The sequence below is a fragment of the Octopus sinensis genome, linkage group LG24, assembly GCF_006345805.1.
Source record: "Octopus sinensis linkage group LG24, ASM634580v1, whole genome shotgun sequence".
Classification (NCBI taxonomy): Eukaryota; Metazoa; Mollusca; class Cephalopoda; order Octopoda; family Octopodidae; genus Octopus; species Octopus sinensis.
This window is the reverse complement of record NC_043020.1, coordinates 3,453,603-3,460,223: the sequence shown is the minus strand read 5'-3', so window position 1 is coordinate 3,460,223 and position 6,621 is coordinate 3,453,603. Positions and strand designations below refer to the sequence as shown.

The window sequence follows — 6,621 nt, the reverse complement described above, 5'->3', positions numbered from 1 at the left end:
AAAAGACCGAGACCTCTGAGATATGCTGTGACTTTGAAGACCTGACAAATGAAGTGAGTTCATGGCTTGCAGGACGGCCTGCTGTGCTTGAGGAGACCTATTGTGTCAAGTTCATCAACATCAAAATAAAAATCATATGGATATTGTAGATGTGATACCCGTGCCGGTGGCACTAAGGGCTTCACTGAGGAAATGACGAAGACCGAGACCCCTGAGATATGCTGTGACTGTGAAGACCCAACAAATGAAGTGAGTTCGTGGCTCTCAGGACGGCCTGCTGTGCAAACCTTGGATCGCGGAGTGACCCGCTGTTCTTGAGGAGACCTATTGAGTCAAGTACGTCAACACCAACATCAAAATAAAAATCAAATGGAAATTGTAAAGACACCCGTGCTGGTGGCACGTAAAAAGCACCGTCCGAACGTGGCAGGTGCCAGCACCACCTGACTGGCATCCGTGTCAGTGACACATAAAAGCACCAACCGATCGTGGCCGTTTACCTGCCCCCTCTGGCCCCTGTGCCGGTGGCACATAAAAAACACCCACTACACTCATGGAGTGGTTGGCATTAGGAAGGGCATCCAGCTGTAGAAAAACTGCCAAACCAGACTGGAGCCTGGTGCAGCCTCCATGGCTTCCCAGACCCCGGTTGAACCGTCCAACCCATGATAGCATGGAAAACGGACGTTAAATGATGATGAAGAGATATATACATATGCATACATATATATATATATATATACACATATATATATACATATGCATACATAGATGAGTTCAGCAAAAATTTAGATTCAGATGAATATGGTACTTAAGTTGAGGCACCAGAATTTAGTACGGTATTATCCATTCAATTTCAAAGTAAGGTGATTAAAATCAAAATAAGCAACAAAGATATCCAGAGGTAATGCAGTACGATCGTTTCATGCAGCTCCATTTAATTGAATAATGCAATCATTACATCAATTTGAAATGTGAGCAATCTTCAGCTGCACAAAGACATAGAATTTAATTAAATTCATAAATTTCTATCCTTTTGTTATAATATTCTTCTTAATAATCCTCTGAATAACCCTAAACTTTAGTTGTATACAATATAGCAGCATTGTTTTACATTGTTTTACATGATAAGACTTTCCCTGTTTCATTATCAATGGTCTGCTAGTGGGTGACCCCCTTAATTGTCAGCCAACATCTTGTTTTAAGTTTTCCTTTACCAAACCTCATGACTATACCAATTATGATGTCTGTCTGCTCCCTCAGCCCAACCTCTAACAGATATTGTCCTCTGTTCTCTCAGCCTTAGATATACAAGGGATTTGACAAACTTGTCTATAAATTAAAACTGACCCCATAAAAAAAAAAAAATCAGTGACAGTCAGAGTCTGTAGCAATGTATATCTTCTTGAAAACTTAGTAACTTCTAAACTTAATTAGAATATGATTTAATTTAGATGTTTATTAAATAAATTAATTAATTAATAATTTAATCTAATGTATATAGATTAAATTATAGTATTTTAGTTTTCACTTAATGCATATTTTGTATATTATATTATATATATATATATATATATATATATATATATATATATATATATATAATTATTTATTTATTTGTCTTAAATAATTTAATTAATTTTCTAGTAATGATATATTATAGTCTGTTATTCTTTTCTTATATAAGTTAAAATTTTATTTTTATAGATATAATAAATATTTATACTTCTTTATTCTATTTTTATTTACACCAGAATATATTTGTTAAGTTATTTTGTGTTTTACAAGATTATATACATATATTTATTTATTTATTTTATTGTTTTTATCTGATATTTAATTTTTTCTATAGGATGTAGTTTTTTTTCTATACGGTATAATTTAATTTTTTTCATTGGTGAATTGATAAAAAGTGGGTTTATATATATATATATATATATATATATATATATATATATATATATATATATATATATATATGTATATATGCCTTTATGATCCAACTAAACACAAAGCATGACTTTTTTGGCATAGATATTTGTCTCCAAACTCCAGGATCTTTTTTGTACACAATCCATTTTTCATCTCCAGTCACAAGTTGTTTCAGAAAAAGGCATCCTTTCATTCCATTTGAAAAGCATATCAGAAAAGTAATACTGGTCAAAGCAATTCTTTTCTGATAGTTTGTGAGGGATCCATACATTATAACAAGAAATGTATCTTAGCTTCACTAGGTGTTCATGAGCCATACTTTTAGATACTTCCAACTCCTCTGCAATGTCTGTAGTTGTGATATTTGAGTCTGCTCCGATTTTTGCCTTCAAAACATCTTCATCCAATTCTGAAGGTCTTCCACTGCAACTGTCATCTTCCAAGCTAAACTCTCCAGCTTTAAATCTTGCAAACCACCTCCGAACAGTTGTTTTTATCTTTGGCTACAAACTTCACAAATATTTTAGCAAGTCTTTGTAGCATTTTCTCCTTTTTTTAAAAAAAAAGAATAGTATTACTACGCAAATATGAAATTTTTAGTTATCCATTTCAAATGTCAATAAAGGGTAACCGTTTGTTCTTCACGCTGCGCCATGCCGAATTGAGGTTTCTTCCATGAAAGATGAATCTATTTTTAGTCAGGAACAAAAAAGCAATGCCTGATCACTTTAAGCAATGCCAGAGTTTTTAACTGTGTTACCTTTCAGGTGAGTTCAATGAAATATTAAAATATTTAGCTTAAAAACATTCAGACGTTTCCTGGTACCTTGGGCAAGTGCCTTCTACTACAGCCTCAGGCCGACGAAAGCCTTGTGAGTGGATTTGGTAGCTAGAAACTAAAAGAAGCCCGTCATATATATATATATTTTAATTTTTTTTTCATTTCATTTCATCTAGTTTCAGCTCACGAGCTGTGGCCATGCTGGGGCACCGCCATTCGGTGTTGCTACATGATTTTGCTTCACAAATGCTTTTTAGCAATTGACATTTGGTGCATGAGAGAGTTTGATGCAGCTGCCCTCATCTGCACCTCCTGCCGTGAAGTTGGTTCATCTGGGACACCCGACAGGAAGAGGTCCAGCTTTATTTTAAAAACATACATACAGATATATATATATATATGTATGTGTGTGTATATGTTGGTGTGTCTGTGCTTGTCTTCCCATCATCACTTGACAACTGATGCTGGTGTGTTTACGTCCCTGTAACTTAGCATTTCGGCAAAAGAGACCGACAGAATAAGTAGTAGGCTTACAAAGAATAAGTCCTGGGGTTGATTTGCTCGACTAAAGGCGGTGCTCCAGCATGGCTGCAGTCAAGTGACTGAAACAAGTAAAAGAGACAACCTAGTATATATATATATATAAATTCAGAGAGAGACACTTGCATGTTGTGTGTGTGGGTGTGAATATGTTTTACTTTCTGAGTGAAGAGGCACCCAGAAAATGAGATAAAGACAGTCACACTGACCTACAAATCTACATGTTAAGCATGAGAAAGTTTATTAAAGTCAAATAAATTTACGGACATTTGTAAAAAGGAAAATAGGTTGAGTCTAATAAATAAAAGTTGTCTATCAGTCATTGTAAACAAGAAAAGGTTATATAAAAGGTGTATAGAATTATTATATAAAAAGACATAACACAGTAACACACATGGTGATTCTGAACTCCATTTAGCATTTAGATTATTTTATTTTTTTTATTTTGTTACAACTTTGCTTTCATATATTTTTATAGTCTTTGCTATCATGTTGAGAATATCTTTTCATAACAATTAATAGCAATCTTTAGTAATTAATTTATATTTGATACACAGTTTTAAATGATAAGATTATTGGTTTCAAATTCTGGCACACGGGGTCAGCAATTTTAGGGAGTGGGCAAGCTGATTACCTCAATCCAGTACTCAACCGGTACTGGTTTTTTTTATTTATCTATTTATTTAAAGATTACAATCAGTTTTTGTTTTTTTTTTTTATTACCAACAGAGATAATAATTCCATATATAAAACATGTGTTTATAATACGAAACCATAACGAAATACAAACTGAACGATTCTGGCAGTTCTTTGCCATTAAAATGACGAGTTATCAAGAACACAAGACGAAACCTATTGTCCTCAAAATGGTGCGATATAATGGTAATGCTACTCAATTGTCATGGGTGGTCCCAGGGGCTGAGAGTAAGAATGATGAAGGGAGCCGTGAGGGAGATAGAGAGAGGATAAGACATGACACACATTAAGAAGCTCCTCAGTTAAGGAGACTTTTCATTCATCTAACCTCCACCTATATATATAAGTTTTATATATATATAGACGCACATGCACTAACACTACATTTACTACAGAATATTCCCGCCTTCAGCTGTAGAATGGAAACTACATTTCTACACCTTCTGACAATATCAATGTTACCAGAATGTCAGGTGGGGGTTGGTCTATACTGTAGTGTGCAATCTAAACCATTTGGCATACCTACAGATGTGTAACCCCCACCCCCCCCCCACTGGCTTTGTTGCCTCATAACTTCTAGAAGAATGGATACTTTTTAACGAAATTTTCAACAAAAACAGCTTCCTCATCATCATTGTTTGACCGTGGTTGAGACAATGGAATTTACTATGTCACACCAGACTTCACGGTCCATCATAGCATTACGGCGGTCCTGTTGCTGGATGCCTGTATCCCTGGAGATTACATCAGGGTAGGAGAGTGAGCGCCTTCTGGTATTGTGAGCAGATGGTTTCCAGAGGGTGGATTAAGAGTATATAAGGATTTATGGGAAAGAATTTTTCCGAAATGGCGGAGAGAGGAGTTTTGGAAAATTCATATGATCCGACTTTTTTCCCTCATAATTTTCAGCAAAATGGATATCTTTTGATAAAATTTTATACAAATACCTTTCAAACGGCATAGATTACGATTATAAAGAAATTTATGGGGAAAATTTTTTCCAAAGGGATGAGGAGAGGAGTTTCGGATCAGGAAAACTAAACAAGCTGGAACTAACTCCGTTTTGATGGGGGGGGGGGTTCTCATTTTTTTTTAACCACAGACTTCGAAATGATGGGGGGTGTGGGGGGGGCATCTTTTTATGAAAAAAAGTTTTAAAAAGTTACGTTTATATATTTGTTTTGCAAGACTCTTGATGTGAAATCATGTGTTGAAACAGATATTGTTGTATTTAGGCAAGGCCATGTTGCCAGTTTAACCAATAAAAACACACACACTATATATTTGGTGTTAATTTGCTTCAGTTTTATTTATTTTTTTACATTAATCTTATTTCGGCCAGAGTTCTTTCGTCACACTTCTGTGACCTCATCAGTGGTCCTTTGCTTTCTTCTTTCTTATTTGTGTGTCTACAACCCTACTCCCTCATCATCCCACTCAGGGCCAATTTTGGCCAATATTTTTTTGCACTTCAAAACCATGAGAGGGTAAGAAAAATATTTTTAAAATTGCTGATATTTTCAGAGGGAAAAGTAAGTGATTTAAGGGACTGTTGTTTCTAGCACATCCCAAGACCACCCTCCCCGTTACTTTATCATTCTCGCAGGTTTTTTCCTCCCCATAAATACTTTTATACTTTTATATGTTATAAAAAAAAATTGGGAAAAATTATGATTTTTGGCAACCTCACTCCCTGCCCCCCGATTGTTGGTGGTATTTTGGGGGGTACAAAAGGAAGTCTACCCGCATACTTTTCTGTTAGAAAATGATTTTTCTTACACACAGACACACGGCCTCGCTTGTTTGAGGTAGGGGTAAACATTTATATTACAATTTTTGTTTTGTTTATATATCCGACCAATGGGCCCCACGTGTATTACTTCCGCATCATCGTTCCATAAGAATGTGTTTAATGGGAGAAAAATATTGAAGGAACGTCAATACATGTCAGAGTGAAAACAGGGTGGTTTGGAATGTGCTAGAAACAACAGCCAAATCTCCCTTGAATCGCACATCTTTTCCTCTGAAAATGTTTACAATTTTTCTTTTTTTTACCGAAAAGGCTCCTTCCATGATTTGTAAGTTGGGGTGGGTTGGTGAGGAATGAGGAGGGGGTGCAAAAATTTTCAAAACTTTTTTATTGTAAAACGATGTCCCCATTATTTCGAAGGTTGTGGTGAAATTTTATATATTGGGGGGAAAAAAATCACTGTTAAAACGGAGTAGTTCCAACTTATTTAGTCTTTCTGATCAGAAATTTCTTTATAATCGCAATCTATGACGTTTGAAAATTATTTGTATAAAATTTCATTAAAAGATATCCATTTTCCTAAAAGTTATAAAGGGGAAATGAGATAACAATGTCGGTGGGGCACACATCTGTACTTATGCTAACAGTTCAATGCAGTTCTGTTTACATTACTAAAGTGTTTTGGTCATACACATAACAAGTAAACTTTAAGCCATACATTTATGCATATACGGTATGCCTACACACGTGTGTATCGGAGTTTGTTTCCTCATAACTTTCAGAAAATGGATATTAATCAAAGTTATGAGGAAACAAAGTCGGGGGATGCATACATGTAAAGATAGACAGATAGACATACACATACACATCTACATACATAGAAAGTATGCGCGTATAGAAGCGCATATATATATATATATAT

General features: G+C 35.0%; 1 protein-coding gene across 2 annotated transcripts in view; it reads right to left on the bottom strand.

Moving 5' to 3' along the window:
- Positions 1-6,621, bottom strand: part of LOC115223850 (SH2 domain-containing protein 4B) — a 68,635-nt gene that overhangs the window by 60,840 nt on the left and 1,174 nt on the right. The gene's annotated exons all lie outside the window — the stretch shown is intronic.